Below are 20,448 nucleotides of genomic sequence, written 5' to 3'. Positions count from 1 at the left end.
AATTTTATTACATTATATGATTAGGATTTGCAGAATTTCTGGTGCTAGCTGATAAAAAGCAAGGCAAAAAAAAAAGAAAAAAAGAAAAAAATCAGAAATAACACCAAAAACCTATGCCATAAAAGTAGTCTAAGAAAAAAGGGGTAACATTATAATCTGAGAAGGTAAAAGTCCTTTCATACAAGATAACTCACAAGCAATTAGGAGGAAAAAAACCAATGAATTTATGTACACATTATGACAAAGTTCATGATGGACTATAAAATACTGTTAACAGACAAAGAGAGAAAGGGTATATAACATACAAATATGACATTCAAGTATATGTATTATTTGGGAAATCTCTCTAAATTATTTTATTATCCAAGAAAACTAACATCTAACACTGGTAATATAAAAGAAATTTAAAGGAATGGGAATGATTTCTCTTAGGACAAACTAAAACATTTAAAAGATTGGATAAAATATAAAATTAATCTCATAAAATTTATTTTTGATCTCACAAGAAAATTAAAATCAGCAGATTCTCATAAACAAGTAAACATAGGAATTCTGAAGCACAAGGTTTCACCAGAACTTCAGCTATCCTTGCAAAGGATACACAGGGTGCTTGAGGGTTGAGGAAGTGTGAAAGCCTAAAGTCTTATCCCAGCTCTCTTCTCCACACATACATTCACTAATGCTAGACTCCAAAATTCCACCCTCACCTTTGCAAGTGAATTTCAATACACACAGGTTTATAACAAGGAAAATTGCCTGTAGAGTTGGCATTGTGTGGAACAACAATCTCCTCCCTGTGATTTGTTAACACAGGTAGCCCTAAGGTGGATTTTCATTCAATTCAAATTCAAGAAAGAAAAGGAATGATTCTGACATAACTTTCCTATATACACACATGAATACACCTCAGTGAATCTCTACAACATGTACAAGAAGACTGGGATGCTAATTAGAGTAAGGTGTACTCCATGTTTATCTAAACAAGTCAAATTATACTATACTGTCATGTATAACTACAAAGAACAACAACAAAAATGATTATGTGGCTGGGCACTTTGTAGCACAAATGTAACCCTAGGAGGTTGAAGCAGGAGGATCTTAAGTTCAAAACCAACTTCAGCAACTTAGTGAGACCTTGTATGAAAACAATAACAACAACAAAAAATATTAAAAGAACTAGGAATGTAGCTTAGTTGTAACATACCCCTGGAGTCAATAAAGAAAAAAGAAGGAAGAAGCAGAGGCAACAGAAACTTAGATACTAGCATCAAAGATTTATCACTGATAAAATTGTAAATTAAATGAGAAAGTACTAATCCCTGTGAAACAGTTCTTAATATCTTAGGGTCAACAAAAGAAAGAAACAGGTGTGACACTCCTACTTCAGTCTCCTGACTAGCTGGGATTACAGGTGTGTATCACTGTACCTGGCTTGTTTCTTCAAGTTGAACATCCATATCATCCCTAACTTAGCCATTCAACTAAAGAACAACCATTACAAATTCACAAAGATTTACATAGAAAATAATTAGATTACAAGGAAACAAAATAATATAAATCTTGGAAAGAATTCAGTTGCCATCAAAAGAGGAAGAAATAAATGAACCATGTGGTACTTAATAGAGTGGACATCATATGGCAGTGAAACTACATGAACTACTAGTACATCTATATGTAACATAAATGGTATATAACACAATATGTAACATCATGTTATATATATAATAATGATTTTGGAAACAGAACTATGTGAGAATAATAACTGTGGATAATTCAGTAAAACAAAACATATCATGATCACAAAGGAATTATCTCTGCAAAATACTACTCTCTTTATCTTGAATATACAAACACAGTGAAAATTCCAAAAGAACGGCATTGACATTATTTACTTAAATTTACTTCTTAGATTTAAATGTGAATTTAAATAGATACTTTAAATTATCTAAAGAATCTTATAGTCCAAATCCAGCATGAGAAGTTAGTACTTTTAGGAGGAGACTCTAAATATACATACATTTGTCTTTCTCTGTTATAATGAGGATTTACCAACAGTTGCCACTGTATATATTTTTCCCCTTAAAAAAATGGTAAATTTAAATTTCTCTCCTATTCCATTTTGCAAAAAGATAACATTATTTCTATTCTAAAAAGGAAGATCAGTTTTATGTGCCTTAATATCAATTTTTTTTTTTACTTTTTTATGTTTATTTTTAAAAAACAGATACCTCAGGCTTGAGTTAATCCTAAAACCACTGAGACACTTGATGATATTGGTGAGATTAGTTACATGGAGTTGGGATGTAAATAGACTACCATTCACATATTATGCAAAGTGATGTTTGTCAATGAGAGAGTTACATCCTTTCTCTCAAATTTCATCACCCACAAAGATGAAATTAATGATTCTATTTTGTTAACAAAGTAGTAACAATGGTCTATATATTAAGAAAAAAATACTTCTATACAGGTTGAAGTCATCACAGATTTTCATATTAAGTGGAAGTTTGCCTCATAAGAGAGTTATTATCCAGACTGACTGACTGGCATTGAATCTGAGAAATAGGTCACAGACTATGTTCAAAAATATAAAATGATAAAAATTACATGACTATAAGATCAACAAAAAATGACAGAGAAGAAAATATAATGTGCTATTAAACTGAAATACATGGATCAAAATATCTCAGCACCTTGCAATGAGTCATGGGTGGATTTATACTGCTATTTGGAAAATGTTGCTTTTTTTTCCTTTTAGTGCAGAGGACCAATTGTTATACATTTATAGGACACCAATGGCTACTCAGTAGACAATAGAGTGATTATATAGAGGGGAAAGAAAGCAGAGTTCTAAGATTGCCAGATGGAGCAACTCAGAGCTGTGATGCAAGACTGGTCTTCCATCACAAACTATCCAAATTTTTTTTTTCTTTTTAAGAATTTTTTTCCACAATACCTTTATTCTATTTATTTTTATGTGGCACTGATAATTGAACCCAGGGCCTCACACATGCTAGGCAGGAACTCTACCACTGAGCTAAGACCTCGGCTCCTCAAACTACCCAAATTCTTATTGTCTTATTGTCTTAAAACAACTTTTTGCTTAGCTCATGATTCTGATTTAGACAAGATGGAGTACTTCTAGGCTGGCCTTGATGGTGTCCATGTGAGTGAGGTTGACAGGAGCTGAGCTTGTCCCGTGGCAAATTTTGCTGGTGACTGGCTTCTATATTTGTGACTTCATATCATGGGCATATTTGTCTCTCACCATCCATGTACTTACAAACACAAGGCTTCCAGAAAACCAACAGTAAAATGATATTTTTAAAAGTCTGTTTGTAATACATTCACTAAAGTTACACTACATTAACATAAAATAGAATTAAGATCAAATTGTAAGCAAGTGACTGAATGAATTAAATATTGAAATAGACAATTCCCCCACAGGTAATTGCTGGTAAAGATAAATAGTGCCAATGTTTATCTTAATGAATGTTTAACTTAATGAACGTTGAAGAGGACAAAAATAACCATTTCTATGTACATTCAGATTAAGTTTGCCATATTCCCTGGGATAATGCTACTCAATATATTTTTTAAAAATGAATTTTCTGTATCTTTATGATCTGCAGAATGTAGTTGCTATATTGCTTTCACAAATTGGAATTCAACAATATTATTATAAAGAAAGATTCAGTGGAGATAAATTCCTAAGTATGTACAATGAACATATTCATTCTTTTCATTTGTAGAACCATTTTCTAACTTAGCTTCCACTTTTGACCTCATTTTCTAAAAGACAGGAAAGGTGATAAATATGTCTAGTAGTTAATTTGCAAGATGCAAACAGAATAAACAAAATTTTAGTCTTTGAAAATGCAGAGACAATATGCAATAGATTTAAAGATGTTTAAGTCAATGTGACTTCAAGGATGAGATAGATATTTTAATAATGAAATACAAAAGATGATTTGATATCATAACAAAAGTAAAAACTAGTCTTCCAAATGTTATATCATATTCTGTTTTCTATTGATCAAAAAAATATGTGGGGCCAAGTAATGTAAAAAAAAAAAAAAATCTATTTCTTTTGCTTATGGTTTGGGAGGTTGAACCTAAGATCAGGTCTAAGGCCCACAGATACATCATCTGACAATGGTCTTTTGGATACATTACCAAATAGTGGATGGCATCATGGAAGGGACCCATGCAAAAACAAAAGATCAATCACATGGCAAGTCAGGGAGCAAGAACAGCTCAGGGACCAGACTTCTTATTATAATGACTTCAGTCACAGAAAGTAACCTGGTTCCCCCAGAACACTATTATATAATGTGCGGAAGAACCTATTACTAGTCCCCACTTCTTAAGTATTCCACCATCTCTATATTGCCACAATGACCTTCTAGCACACGAAATTCAGGCGGATACACTCTAGTCCTATCCAAACCACAGAAATTCAGGACCACAGTTATAGCACTGTTGGTGTCACTATGAATTTTCATTTCTGAGATAAAGTCATTTTTTCTAATTTTTATGTTGGAAGGTTATCTACAAATAATACAGAAATCAGATATGTAATTAGTTGTCTTTACTTGTGTTTAACTATTTTGACAGGTTTATTTTGGTGAGAATGTCCTATAGTGCAGGCTTTCTAATTGTGATTTCTTTTAACTTTTGTTTATCATGGAAGATTTTTATTTCATCTTTAAATATGAAGCAATTTTACTGGATATAAAATTCTCGTTTGGTATTCACTTTCTTGCAGAGCTTGAAATATGTTGTTCCATGACTTCCTAGATTTGAGGGTCTGGATTGAGAAATCAGTTGAGATCTGAATAGGTTTTCCCCTATATATAATTTGCCTTTTTTCTCTCACAGCCTTTAAGATTTTACCCTTATTCTGTTTTTAATCATTCTCAGTATAATGTGTCTTGGTTTGTGTCTGCTGTAATTTTGTGCATTTAGGGTCCTGTTATTCACTTGTATTTAATATTCTATTTCATTTGTTTTAGTTTTAGGAAATTTTCTGATATTATATAATTGAAAATAAAGTCCATTCCTTTTAAATATGTCTCTGCTCCTTCATCTATCCTGATAACTCTTACATTTGGTCTCTTTATGTAATCCCATAATTCTTGGAAGTTCTGTTCATAAATATTTACTCTCTTCTTTGAATGTTCAATTTTATTTTCAATATTATATTATATATTTGTTTTCATTGCCTAAGATTCTGTCTTCCTAATGGTTTAGTGTATTAGTGATTCTCCCCTTTGAATTTATAATTTGCTTTATTGATTCCTTCATTTCAAGTATTTTTGCTTTTTTTTATGAATCTCTAACACTTTATTGAGGTGATCTTTCACTTCCTGTATTTTCTCTTTAAGTCTTTATACCATCCTCTACTACAAATATGTTTAACTATGCACATTCTAAACTCCTTCTTGGACATTTCTTCTACTATGTTGTCAGTGGATTCTGTTATTGGAGCACATTGGTTTGTCTGAGGGCACATTGTTCCCTTGTTTTTTCATGTTGCTTGTGTGTTTTCCCATCTACTTGTGAGGATCTAAGGTAGTAGAGATTTCACTCTGCAGAAATATAATGTCCCTGAAGATTTCCAGTATCCCACCTTTTAGAGGGAGTTCAGTACGAACAGCACCCTGAGTAAACAACATACAGCTTTAAGTCTAATATCTTCCACCAAGGTGTCTACTGCTCTATCCCCATAAACAGAAATGATGGGTTTAGTCACTGTCTACAACATAAACAGAAATTTCGCCCAAATAGTTTACAATTTCAAATGGTAGACAAAGAACACAAATAGTGTACGAAATGATGTTCATGATGGAGTAAGAAAGAAGCCAGAAGTACAAATCCACGGGATGAGTGGAAGTGGATCCAATAGAGATTAGCTGTTAGATGGAAAAAAAATACAAAGGGAATCTAGGAAAACAGACAGGTGAGAGGAAAAATACACATAAAGAGAGAAAAATTAAAAATATACGAATAAGAATATACAAGAGAACTCTAAAACAGCACACATATATCACTATCCTCAACGAACTGATGCATGAAAACTACCTTGCTCCAAATATGGTAGAGATGTTAGAGAGAAAAATATAAAAATAAAATAAATGTTGATGAAAAATTGAACAACTGTCTCTGTTGGTGTTTGAAAGTTTTTCAACCCTGTCTCTTGAGTTTTCATGGGATAGCCTGTCCCAGACTGGCCCTGGCAGATCCAGTCACTATCCCACTCATCTGGGCTTCAGGTGTCCCACTTTTCATTTCCAAGATCTCAATGCTACTGGAAGTTTGAGACAGATCATCAGGGATGAGCAATCTTGAGAAACAGCAACTAGACAAGCCCCAAGCACTCCCAGGAGGAAGACCCCAGGTGCAGCCAAACAGCAGGCACCCTGATACTGAACTTTCTAGGTCCTGGCTAGATTCCCCAGACAGGGGTGGTTGTGCCCCTAGATTGTGGTGACATCAAACCTGGTCCTGGAGAGCATCTCAAGATGGATGCAGCTGTGTGCAACTGTTAGGGTCCCATTCCAACTAATCCCCGGAGAGTCAAAGTGAACACCGGGTAATGCAAATCACACAATGAGGTTTTATTAAAGCAAGCTCGAGCCTGGACCGCAACCAGCCCCTCAGACCTATACAATGGCTGGGGGGAGGGAGCGGCCCCGAGGGGCGAAAAAGCCCTCTATTTAAGAGATTTCCAAGCATTCACACACAAAGACCTGTACGTTATTGGTTAACATTTGAACAGCTAAACATTAGTCCTCCTCTGGTTGGGTCCTGCCAATCTATTTGATTCTCATTGGGTCCCACCAGAACTGAACGGTCCTAGAGGAAGAAGGGAGGAGGGAAGGGGTGAACTATGCAGGAGATGAGTCCGGGTTAGGCCCCCCTGTCCTTGATAGATAAGGTTTCTAGGCAGCTGCACATTCCTCAGACAAATATCTCTTAACAACCTCGATAAGCACGGGGACCCAGCAGTCCTGTTTGTGCTGTATTAGCTCTTGAGGGTGCAGTTGCGATTGTCACCATGACTGGCAGATTCTGCTATTGATATGTTCAACTGTAAGGACTTTTCCCATGTCTGTACTATGCAATGAAAATCTATGACTGTCTCTAAATCTGACATGTTCTCTATCTAGTGAGCATTTCTTTCTAGTTGCATACCAGGGGAGACCAATTATCTGGTAAATAAAAACATATAATCTTTGTTTTTAGATATTTTCACGTCTATTTTTGTATTCAACTCATAGTACTCTGTGTCTTCAAATGTGCTCATGTGTACATATTTTTTACATTTTTACATGGTGCTGAAAGAATGGACATTTTTTTAAGCTGTCTGTTTTATCTCAACTCCCTAAGGTCTCCCTCCCAGTGACGGGAACAAAGCCCTTAAAGCTGTTCCAGGAATCAGCCCCAAACAGGGAGTAAAAGGGTAAATTGAGCCAGATAGCCAGATAGTGCTCAAACAGTAGGATTACCAGAAACTATTGACCAGAATCTACGCCCTGTTGTAAAACATTGTGAAACATGTTGTATGTTATCAGCAAACCCAGACCCCCTTTGAAATTTCCCGGCAGCTTTGTCCCCCTTTTCCCTTTCATGTGCGACCCCTCCAGATGTGGGTTTCTGCCTTTATAAACCTACAAGATTTTCTGCTAGGGACTCGACTCCTGGACTCCTGCGTGAGTCATGAGTTGGATCCCAGCGCGCTGGAATAAACACCTCTTGTGGTTTGCATCAAGTGATGCCTCCTGCGGTTGATTGGGGTTGCTGTAGATCCATGGGACAGAGTTGGGGTTTCCTTTTTGGGGGCCTTACAGTGCCAGATTACCTCATGGGTAAATGCGTGTGTATAAATTAAAAAAAAAGAAAAGCCTCTTAGTTCGCATGACTTTGGTTAGACATAAAATCTTTTTTGGTATAATAAATGTAAAGATGTTTAGAATTATTAAAACAATTTGTCTTAATTTGCCTAGGTTACTAGACAATTGGAACTGTATTTGTCTCTCTTTATATGTTTAAAGTACAATGTCTATTGCTTTTAGGGATTTTCTTTGACAAAAACAACAACAATAATAATTTTAAATATTAATGATGTTCATCTGATACTTTGTTCTTTATGGGAATATAAAATTTTAAATATTAATTAGGTAAAAATAAATATATACATTCTTACAAGAATGCTGTTTTTATAATTTAAAATCTAAATCTTATATGTAAAGGAAAAAACGGAATGAAGGTAGTAGAGAAGAAAGGTGGCTCAACACTAACACAGGATTATTTGGGACAAATCTGTGCAGGGGGGACCTGTGTAGACTGAAACATATCTTCCATTTACAGACTAGGGTACAAATAGGGAAGTGAGGGAGGAGGGATGTCAGAGTTAGGTCATTTAGTTGGTTTCAGGATTTTAGTACTAGATGACAATTTCCTTTCTTATAATGATGGAATGTTTGGAATTTCTTTGCATAATAATGGAGCATTGATGAGTTTAGGTCAAGCTCAATGCCAGTGGCCTTAGGTGATTCTTGCTCTTAGATGAAGGTTGTTTCAAAATGGCATTGCTGTGTCAAGTTCTTTCTAACAATATGATAGAGATAAAATATCTGAGTCATTTATACAGTAAATTAAAATAATAAAATATTAACTGATAAGTATAAATTTGTATACACTTATGTATAAGTTTCTTAAAGTCTGTAAGATAATATTTGGGTCTAAACTGTGTTATTTTAAATTATTGGTAATGATAAAACAAATTGATTTGCCTTTTGGGGTCTTTACTAAAAGGCAAGGTGACTAAAAGAAAAAAATCCTGATTAATATATGTAATTTTATATACAAAGGATACAGAGAATATATATGGTGCTTTGATGAAAACACTATAAGAAAATCATAAAGCATATTATTTCATTAAGGATAAGGTAATTTTTCTATATTCAAAAATTTCAGAAGAGTTGAATTAAGTAGTAAACTTAAGAAAGGAAGAAAAAGCAGAAAAGAATCAATCATTAGGAGGAATATATAAACTGTTATATATACAAGAACATATTTTTGGAGACATTTTTTCTGAGAAAGAATTTTGTATGGAAAAATATTTTCATCCAAAAATCCAAAATAGAAAGGAGAGAGATAGGACAAAACTAGGGATGTAAACAAGTTATATAGATTGTGGAAGAAAGACACTGAAGCTTGTGGAAGATAAATCTTAGGAAATTTGTATGTGTGCTTAATTTGGTTCTATTGAAAAGGTTATTTAAGGACCGTTTCTGAGGTCAAAATTCAATATTCTAATCTAAGAGCAGAATCTAATTTTCTATATTTAAAACAAACAGTTTTTCTTAAGATACTGATCTGCTCTTGGTTAAGTTTTGGCAAACTTAACCATATGAAATAGCAGATTGAACATGTTAAGTATCATGTTTCTATTTATCAAAGCTGTAATCATTTCAGAAAAAATGGACGTTATGTGATTAAACACAAAATCTCTCAATGTAATTGTTCTACCTTGTTGTAATGACTGGCAAATTTTCAATGCGATCTACAGCAAATTCAAAGTTATGTAAGCATGAATGAGGAAATTCAAAATCCCAACAGGTTTAGATAAGCCAAATTTCATCTTTCCCCAGAATCTCACATAATGTAGTGATGTTATGGTAAAGCCAGACCTGGTTGTAAAATAAAGTTATAAAAACCTTATGGTAAGAAACCGATGTCTGGGGGAAGTGCCCACCCTCAGCCTCTCTCCAGGAAGTCTAGTGAACCATGCATCCCTACTTTTTGGATTGTAAATAACTGCCCTAGGAATCTGACTACTCCTTCTTGAAATGTAACACATCTGTGAAAAGAGCTGTTTCTTCTTATTTGTTTCTGTAAACATGCTTTATTTTAGAGACCATGCAAAGACCTTCAACCTGATAGATTAGGAATTTTTTTAAAAAGAGAAAAAAAAGCCACAATCACAGTATGGGTCTAAGATGACAAAAAATTATGTAAAAATTTTGTGAGAAACAGTGGATCAGGGCTCAAAATCTGGAGTTTTATTTTCCCATGGGACTGCCAGCATAAAACAAACTTTGGAGATCTCCTCTGCTCTGAGTGCTGCTTGCTGCTTCTCCACCTGTTGGATTCCTGCCACACTGAATCATCCTGGAGTGAACAAATAATAGTTTTCTGGAGGGAGTTAGCATATATTTCAAGTAGGAAAATTGTGTCACTGACTTTCTGATAAACTATCAAGGGAAAGATAAGTTTACATTCCCTAGAATAATTTAGATTCTGGATGTCAAATGTAAGGGGGCATTAATGAAATATCAAGGAAAGATAGGAGAAAAGGAAAGAAGGAAGAAGAAAATGAAGAAAGAGAGAGAAGGGGAGAGGAAGCAAGGATGAACCAAACCAACATTTTATGCATATTTTTACACCCAGTTCTGCCCTACTCCCACTTCCAGAGAAGTCTGCTACCCCTGTCCCTGGCTTAAATAAAACTTGCTTCCTATGTTGCTTTAGTGTTTCTCAGGTGTTTCATCTTCAATAATGGGCGAACAAGGATCTGAACCTGAATTCCAAGACTGGTGTCAGCTGGGGTTTATCCAGGATAAACATGGAGGTAATCTCCTAGACACCTCATATCTTTCATAGGTGTGTTTTTACATCTTTCTGTCTCTCTTTCTTTCTAGAGTACATGAGCTCTACAAAAGTCTTCCCACCCTTCTATCCTGGCTTTGGCATGTCTAGTTCCCCTGGACAAGCAACTCCTAATACCAGTTTGCCTCTGAATGTGAGGAGTTGAGTAAAGGAGGGAAGCAGCTGTGAATTTCTGCCTGGGGTCACACCCTGGTGAATCTGAAAGGTGTCTCCCCTGACCCCCTCTCCTGACAGCCCTCTGGGTATCCTGTGGTAACTAGTTGATCAAGTGGTGCTGAGCCAATGTCCCGGTAACCTATAATACATCTATGTATTATACATATGAGCTACATCTATGAGCTGACCACATTTTCCTCCTCTGCTCATTCCTCCTGAGCACCCCCTTCACTTGACAACCAAACTCCAGCCATGAGAGAGGGATATTTTATATAAACTGATTCATAGAAAAATCCTCAGTCCTTTAATTGACCTATTCCCTAGATTTCTCCAGAAGAGCATTAAAAGTTCAACAATGACTAGTTGTCCTCCTTGCCCACTTGAGATTCCTTTGACCCACAGCAAACTTAAAGTCTTTATTCCAGGATTTACCCCTATTGTTTTCTGCTACCAAGCATGAGCTCAATACAAACTCTCCAATAGAGAATCATGAGCATCAGAGCAAAGTATACATTTTAATAGCATTTTGCAGCTTAGCCTGTTCTGGGAAATGTGAGGAAAATAGTCTGAGGTTCCTTTGTGGAGGCCTAAGAACTTCTCAGAGTTTATTTTAAAAACCCAAATTTTGCCAAATACATGAATTAGACTCAGGTATGATCCTCCATTTAGAGTGAGGGCCAATCTCCCCCAGCACTAGGTTACATAGTACACTTAGCTTTGCCTATGTGCATATCACATAAGTTGCTTGCTTCTTAGAGTTCACTAGTTCTAAAGGTTAATACAATAAGATAATGTCTCCAGGCCTCAAGGACAGAGGAGTTGCAGAGCACTTCTAAGCCATTCAAACTGAGCACCTATTGTGTACTGAGGATTTTGCTGGACTGGAAGGACTTTTGCTCCTCTGTACATTGACTGATTATATAACCTAGTTTAACTGGATATAACACTAGAATAGATAATAAACTGGGCTGGTTTTCCCACAGAAACAACTACTTCTAGCTCTTCACCATCCTCTGTGCTTGCCCTTTTATTACTCTCCCTTTAATCCTTATAGCTAGATCCCAATTAACCTTTACACCTCCTCTTCCTTTCTTGCTTATATACCCAAAGGCAGGAAAGAATAAATCCAAAGGGTAAATCATTTGTGTTAGAAAGCGAGATTCTTTCCCCCACCAGAGGTTTTGAAGACAGTTGAGCAGTTGGATGTGTTAGAATACCATTTCCTTTTTTTTGATAATCAGTCACCATCTTTCCAACACAATCATTTATTATCTATGCTGACTACTTGTCCTTGGCCTCTGACTTATTACCCCCTCTGCTCAAGGAAACTCTTAACTGCTGTAAGGAGAAATACATGAACTGCTCTAGCTGCTTCAAGTTGAAGAGGGATGATGCGAGCAAACAGTTTAGGTTTCTCTTTTAGGAATGTTTGGGTGAGTTGAGGGGGTCTGTGGCAAAAGTCTGGCTCTAAAAGAACAGGTTGTAAAGTCATCTGAGTGGCAGTTGCTACATGAAAGAAACAAGAAGACATGAGTACTGGGTTGTGATTAATACAAAATAAATGCCACAGTGTCTGAAACATATCAGTGAATATGATAATGATGACAAAGACCAGCAATTTCTTCACCAGGAGGTGCAAAAGTTAAGAAGTTGTTCCTATGACAAGTCCAGTGATGACATGACATCTATTTGGACAAGTTAGTCTTTAAAGATATTAGTTACATTGCCAGAGTTATCATGAATGTAAACACAACACTGAGTTTTATGTCACAGATGCCCCCATGAGATATCTAAAATACCCAATATCACCTGATTTTTTAAAGTACCTTTCCATTGGTATAATCTCTGTGTTTACTACAGATACCTTCATTTCTGTCACTTAGGGCTAGATAATCATACTAGCAAACATAGATCAAGGTCACCTATGTGGAGATTAGGAGGACTGAATTGACTACAGAAAAGCTTTTAATTTATACTCTGTTGTAATACTAATCAGGCTCTCCTCTGTAATAATCCCACTTTTATAGCCTCCAGTATTACTTACTCTTGGTGGGGCTGGCACAAGTGTACATCTTAAGTTACATTAAAAGGAATATATATCTGTATATTCATATCTATATATAGCTATCTCCTGAACATTAGTGCTCTACCTGATATGTGTGTGGTAAAGATTTTATCGCATCAAATGGCTAGGCTCTCTCTTCACATTATTGTTTCCTTTGCTGTGAAGTTAGCTACTTTATTTGAATTAATCCCATGGCTTCATTCTTGATTCTTGATTTTGTTTCTTATACTTTAGGACTCTTGTTAGAGAGTCAGGTCCTAAGCTGACATGATGAAGGTTTGGGTCTCCTTTTGCTTCTGTTAGGCTCAGGGTCTCTGGTCTAACTCCTAGGTCCTTGATCCACTTCCAGTTAGTTTTAGTTCAAGGTGAGAGATAGGTGTTCAATTTAATTTTGCTGTATATGAATTTCCTGTTTTCCCAGCACCATTTATTGAAGAGGCCATCTTTTTTGTAATATATGTCTGGTGCCTGATCAGCAAATATATAAAAAAAATGTTCAACATCTCTAGATTTAGAGGAATACATATCAAAACTACTCTAAGATTTCATCTCACTTCAGTAAGAATGACAATTATCAAGAATACAAGCAACAGTAATATTGGTGAGAATGTGGGGAAAACGTACACTCATACATTGCTGGTGGGACTGCAAATTGGTGCGACCACTCTGGAAAGCAGTATGTAGATTTCTCAGAAAACTGGGAATGGAACCACCATTTGACACAACTATTCCGCTCCTCAGTTTATACCCAAAGAACTTGAAATCAGTATACTGCAGTGATTGTAATCACATCAATGTTTATAGCAGCTCAATTCATAATAGCTAAACTATGGAACAAATGTAGAGACCCTTCAACAAATGAATGGATAAAAAACTGTGGTATGTATATACAATGGAATATTACTCAGACTTAAGAATGAAATTATGACATTTGAAGGCAAATGAATGGATTTGGAGAATATCATGCTAAGTGAAACAAGGCAATCATAAAATAACCAAAGGGGAAATATTTTCTGTGATTTGTGAATGCTGATCCATAATGGGGGAGGCTTGGGATGAATGGAGGAACTTTGGATTGGAAAGAGGGGAGTGGAGGGAGAGGAGGGGGTGTATGAATGGGAAAGATTGTAGAATAAAATGGACATTATTAACCTATATATATATGTATCATTGCATGAACTGTGTGACTCTGTGTCATGTAAAGTCAGAGAAGGGAGAAGTTATTTTCCATTTATGTACAATGAGTTGAAATGCATTCTACATGTATAAATAATTAGAAAAAAATTAGAAAATCAAAATAATTTTAAAAAGCACTATTATGTTTCCTTTTAAATGCCCAAGTATAGCAGTACTTTCGTTATAAATTTCTTGCCAGGTGTTTAAGATCAAGGTGGTCAAATTGATCTTGTTCTCACCTATAGTTAAGAGTCAGCTGAGATTCCTCAGGGGTTAACACTTGGGAACTTGGGAAAACCTCTTAGTTCCTCTAGTGCCCTCTTATAGGATAGGTCAGGGTCTTCCTGACCATATGTGGCTTCCCTTGAAATCATTAGGTATATTTCCCTTTCAAATGTCCCTCCACATTGTAATATATGCACTCTTTGGCCTTTTGAAATCCAGGTTCTCATTGATCCCCATAGTCAGGAAGTTATGTGACCTAGTCTTAGAAAGTCCTTCTAGAAATTCTGTTGTTCCTTGGGTTTGAGCTCCCTCTAGAACATGAGTCCAATATTGGCTATTTTCTTTCTTGCCCCTTTTACTTCCTCAACGTTAGCCTCTAAGTTCTGGGTTTAAATATCTGTCAGGTTAGTCTTACCAGTCTTGAAGTAGGAGTACTGGGTTTTAACTTTATCATCTATAACCTTACATTTACTTATCCTTTCCATTGTATTGGGCTCAGTATTAGTGCTGAAAGTTAGCCTTATATCCTGTGTGTTCTATATGTGATGACCTATTATCTGAAAGTATCTTAGTTTGTACTACTAGAAGTAATCTGAAATTAACATAGTTTGTTATATTAGAATTAAAGTGCTAATAGACCATCATTGTAAGATTTACAAGGAAAATACAAAATGAAATTAATGAGAGTAAAAACATATTCAGTATGTATAATAACTTTGAATCAAGAAACATAATTATTATAATCTGAAGTCTTTAATTCTGACTTTAGTTTGAAAAATGTTCTTTTAAACCTTATATTATAAAGTCTCATTTACTTAGAATGTATGAATACTTCTAGTATACAAAGAAGCCAGTAACAGTACCATAATTATGCTGTTCTTCTATTAAATAAGTTTCACTTTTCAAGAAAATTTCAAAATCTATGGTATAGAATAATACTATAAAATAACACTTGTTGTTTAGCCAGAGTTTTTCAAACCCTAATTCCTTTAAGACTGCTTTCTCTAAATAATAAAAAATAACAGACATGAGAAATTATCTTGTTGGTTGAGAGAAGATTAATATTTTAAGGAATCCTTGTTAATGTAACACATAGTGGATTAAACTTTTGTTTATATCCATACACAAATCTAATGTAACATTCTTAGATATTCTACAAATTTTTACTTTACTATATAAAAGATTTTTCATCCAGAAACATTTCTTTTTCTTTCTACTTTCCATATTAAAATACGTTACATACCTAGAATATTTTTCTCTCTTGATCCTAGCTGTTGAAAACTTTTTTAAAATTTGCATTCTGAAACAACCCTTAAAATTTCTGATACATTAATAAGATGAAAAACTTTGTTTTATAGTCCTTTAATAGAAACCCAACTGAAATATTTTGTACTCTTTGTATATAAAATCGCACCTTGATAGAATCTTCTTTCTTAGTAACTTTGATTTTAGTGAACACATGGAAAGAAAGCAATCTCAAAGTTTTTCCATTTACCATTTTAAAAACTCATATTTAATATTTAGATATATTAACTCATGGAATTTAAGAAGTCGAGTGCTTGATTTTATAATTAGCAGTTGATGTTCCAGCATTTTAACTTTGTAAATTAATCAGATGTCTTTTCTAACAGAAACATTTAGGAAGGTTACCCATTTATGTTAAATCTAATGTACCTATTTTTACTGTAAAATCTCAGCTATCAGACAAGTATCATTAATATTATTAGCCATCTCTTCCCTGTTGAATGAAAATCTCAGAAGCAATGGATAATACATTCTAGATATTTTTTAGAAATTAACATTGTATTGTCTGACCACCTACAACAACTTGTGAATTACTAATTTTAAAGACATCTATACACTCATCCATTTACCTAATTAAAAATAAAAATTTTTAGGTCACATGAGCTAAAAGGTACCTGAATCCATTTTTTTAATCTAAATATCCTTAATTCTCCACGAACTTCGGTTTTTCCCCTAAGACCTCACCAGAAGCAGCCAAAACAAGTTGATGCCCAAAAGAATTTAGGGGCCCAAAGTCCTTAGGGGCAATGTAAGGGGACAACTAAATGAGGACCATGGGAACACAAGGATAAAAGAATAATTACATGAAATGATCCACTTTACTGACTCTCCACATGCTTCCTTTGCCAAAGCGCTATCTGCCTGCAGCCCGCCTGGCCTTAAAGTAAGGATATGCCACATTCATCTACAAACAAACTGAGGCTGGGGGCAGAAGGACTGGCAGTCAGTGTAGGATATGAATGATGGGGACTGAGAAGATCAGGGCTGGTTATCAAAGAAAATGCAATGGGTTGCTAACAACTAACTGACAGGATCACATTTCCCAGCACAAGAAATTGCTAACATTTAGCCCCTGTGCTGCTCATTCCTATCCTTCCTCACATACATGGGAGAAGGAAGAGAAGATGGGGTGTTCTGGTGTCTATAAAAGAGCAAGACACACCCACCCTCAAGGATACCCAGCCTGGAAAAGATGATACAGTAACCATCAAAATAAATTAGTCTTTGTTTTCCAATTTTAAAATTCTATTGATTGATGCATTTCTAAGAAAAAAATAACCAAGATGAATAGAATAGATGAATTTGAGGAGGGAATTATATGGGGTAAGAAAGGACTATTTTGAGTAAAATGAAATTCAAGATGAAATATGAAGGATTAGCTGGAAAAGGAATCTCAGAGAAAGGAAACATGGTATAAAAAGACTCTTGAGAGTTAGCTGTTTTTCTGCCTGATAGAACAGGGGTCCACATATCAAGAGCATAACACACCGGAGGGAGAATGTGGGTCAGATGGTTATGTTAACCAGAATTTCATCATGCAGAAGGTGCCTTTAGACACAAGATACTGAGGTAGACTATGTGGCTGAAGGGTTTAAAACTGAACAGAGACACATATTATTTAAGATTTAAAATATCACTCAAGTTGAGAACTGTAGAGAGGATTATAAGAAAATTTGGGCTTATGTGGATATATACTTGAAAATTAGCAAGGGATGTTAGTAAAAACATTTCTGAAGAGAACACAAAAGGACTTGATGCTCGTGGTCATGCAGGTGAAAAGTTGAAAGAATGAATGGAAATGATGGGCATTTTGCAGTATTGATATTAGCTGCTGAGAAAGTACTGTCATTTGGTGTGAAAATTTAAAAAATGGAAATGTCAATGATGCATATACTGTACAGCTGAAAATCTAGAAATCATTTTCTTGTTTCTTTTATTGAATAAACTAAACTCTCCAACAATTGAAATATAATCCTATTTATGCTGCTTATAATTACCAAGCTTTCAAAAATAATAAAATTATTAATGAAGATATAGATAAACTGGCAAACTTTTCATTGCTTCTGGAAATGTAAAATGATGGAGCCACCATGTAAACATTGTTGAAGCTCTTTAAATGTTTAAAAATAAAATTACCATGTAATCAGACCTATTCTGATTATTTATCTTAAAAACTGAAATCAGGATATCATAGGTGTTATTCGCACTCCTATATTCATTGAAGTATTATTCACACTATTCAAGATATGGCATTAAGCAAAATGTCCACTGATGAATGAATGGATAAGGAAAATATGTTATATAATTAAAATACTATTCAACTTTAAAAATGAATGACATCTTGCTCTATGAAACAGTATGGATGAGTTGCAGGGTGTTCTGCTTGGTGAGATAAGCCAATTAGAGAAAAACAAACACCACAGAATTTCACTTAGGTGAGATATCTGAAGTGCTGATGCCCTGGACTCACATAAAGTCTTTTGCCCAAAGGGTCCTTTACACTCTCTCATGATCCCTATGCTACATAGCAAAAGTAGTCATTGGCTTTTATTAAGATTTAGATGATACTGGAAACTTGACCATAACTATGCTACTTCTCATGTTCATTAAGTTATAATAAAAATAGAAATGGAACTGAACATTAACAACATTCTATTATTAAATGGATTATTCATTGTCCTGAGCAGTTCCAGAGAAATAAGTAAATTTTCATAGCTTACTTTGAATTTCATGGAACCTAGTAATATTTTAAGATAAATCTCAGGTGTCCACCATCATTGAACCATGGAGAAAGTCTTCATTAAAAGCAGAGAAAGTATTCCAGGAACAGTTTATGTAGGCTTGCATTATATTCACAGAGCAGCAGGAAGTGGTCTTTGATATTATCCCACTCAGCAATGTCACTGAAAGGTAATTGTGAAACAAAATCTTTCCAATTACAGAATATGAAGCACTACATCTGGATAATTGGGTTCAGGTGAGGAGGCAACAATGGCTCGTATTACAAATCTAACATCAGTGTAGTGATAAATGTGTTGACTAGTTGAAAAAAACATGATTTAGAGTGGAAGATTAATGATAAGAAAGTCTAAGATAGGATTACATCAATACCTCTTGGATTTGGCATAGGTATATAGGATGTTCACATTCCATGGCACTTCCCACCAGAAGGCTTGAAATCCAGACCACTGTATCAATAATAAAGTGGACCGATGACCTGTCCTGTGGCAGTCATTCTCTTTCCCCTGACCCTCCAGAATTTCGTATAAAACTTCTGTACAAAAAAGCAGTGGTGCCTGGAATGCGGACTATACATTCATTTCCAGATTGAATTTTCTCGCTAAAGTCAGTCTGGCTACTGAAGCTGCCCTGTGCTTTAGCTCCGTGTTAATAGCAATTATCTCCTCAAATGCATCCCAAGAAGGCACCATTCTCTAGGGTTCTAGCTAGCTACAGGTAACAGGTTGTTCCGATCACCTTCTACTCTACAGGATGCATCAGAAATATTTATAATCACAGTAGCATTTCTGCCATGAAATTCTGTGGACTTAAGAAGTCTTAGTGAAAATCAAGGTCTCAGTCTTAATGTTCAGCATGACCAGGTAATATATTAATCGGAAAGGATATACGACAAGGTCAAATGTCCACAAAATTTGCAGATTTTTATCATGTTCTCATTAATAATGACAGCTATTTAAGATTTTATTTAGGAGACCATACCTTAGGTATTTGAAGGGATATATTGAAGGTTATATTGTATGTTTTAAATCATAGCCTGATATTTGATGTCTTTTTATTTTAGTTTGAATATATGAGTCCAGAAGTCAAGAAGTTAAAAAGGGGAATGGGGCTGCTAAGAAGTAGGATTTACTCTTTCTCTTAGAAAATTTTGTCATTCATTATTATGATATGGACTCAGAAAGTTTGGGAGTTGCGGTTTTGGGGGAAGAAATGATTCAACAAAGGATTAGGGCTATGATTACTTAGATTGGAAGATATGAGTGTTCTGTTACTATTCTGAGTATCTCTTTTCCAAATTCAGTTATAGAAGGCAATGCTATCTTGTATATGTGGTGACTGATTCAACTAAGTTGCAAAACACATTGGGCGTAGGCAAAATATTGTCTAGTATTCAGCACATTACTTGGATACAACTCAATTCTCTGATGTTCAATAGTAAAGTACAATGGAAAGTTGTGAGAAATGCAAGAAACATGTTATCATACTGATTTGGAATTGATGAAGTTTGGTTCATCCTGCCAGTTAACCTTAAGCACTGGAGAAGCAGCCAGAGGATACCCTGTACATATACATGGAATATATATGAACAAAATAAATTATCAACTTCAGCCTCTCTGGCAACTCCAAGGGTTACGAAAGTGTTGTGCAGAAGCATTGTATTGATGTGCCCAGGCCTCTGTTTAATGGTGTCTAGAATTTCCATATCTGAATAGTTTTAGGAATGACATTAAAAGAAGTCCAATCCCAAACTTTTTTTTTTTCTTAAATCTAGATACATACTGTAGTTACCCGGACATATTGTAGTTACCCAGTAATTTCTGCCAGCTAAAACTTCTTTTCTGGTGATACTCAGGCAAAGGAATAGACCAGCAGGATATCAGAAAGCAGGGGGAGAAAAATCCAGTGAGCTGGAACTCTTGAGTAGCAGTGAATCTTGTATGACATGGTGACCAGTCTTAGGGAACAAAGGGGGCCTGAGCCTCAGCAGGGCTCAACTCACACATAAATATTCTACTGCTCCCTGGAGGCATTCCACCAGCAGAAGACAACCTGATCATGGAGTGAACATAAAAATTCTTAATACACAGTAAAGTGGGAAAACT

General features: G+C 35.1%; 1 long non-coding RNA gene across 1 annotated transcript in view; it reads left to right on the top strand.

Annotated features, from left to right (window-relative positions):
* The window catches only part of LOC306669155, a 98,235-nt gene extending 78,291 nt beyond the window's left edge, over positions 1-19,944 (top strand). The window contains exon 3 of the long non-coding RNA XR_013766038.1: positions 19,868-19,944. This is a non-coding gene — a long non-coding RNA (uncharacterized lncRNA). The remainder of the gene's footprint in view (positions 1-19,867) is intronic.
* The last annotated feature ends 504 nt before the right edge of the window (positions 19,945-20,448 follow it).

This window comes from Sciurus vulgaris (assembly GCF_902686455.1).
Source record: "Sciurus vulgaris genome assembly, chromosome: 9".
In the NCBI taxonomy this organism is placed as follows: Eukaryota; Metazoa; Chordata; class Mammalia; order Rodentia; family Sciuridae; genus Sciurus; species Sciurus vulgaris.
This window is presented reverse-complemented; position numbering and strand designations above follow the sequence as displayed.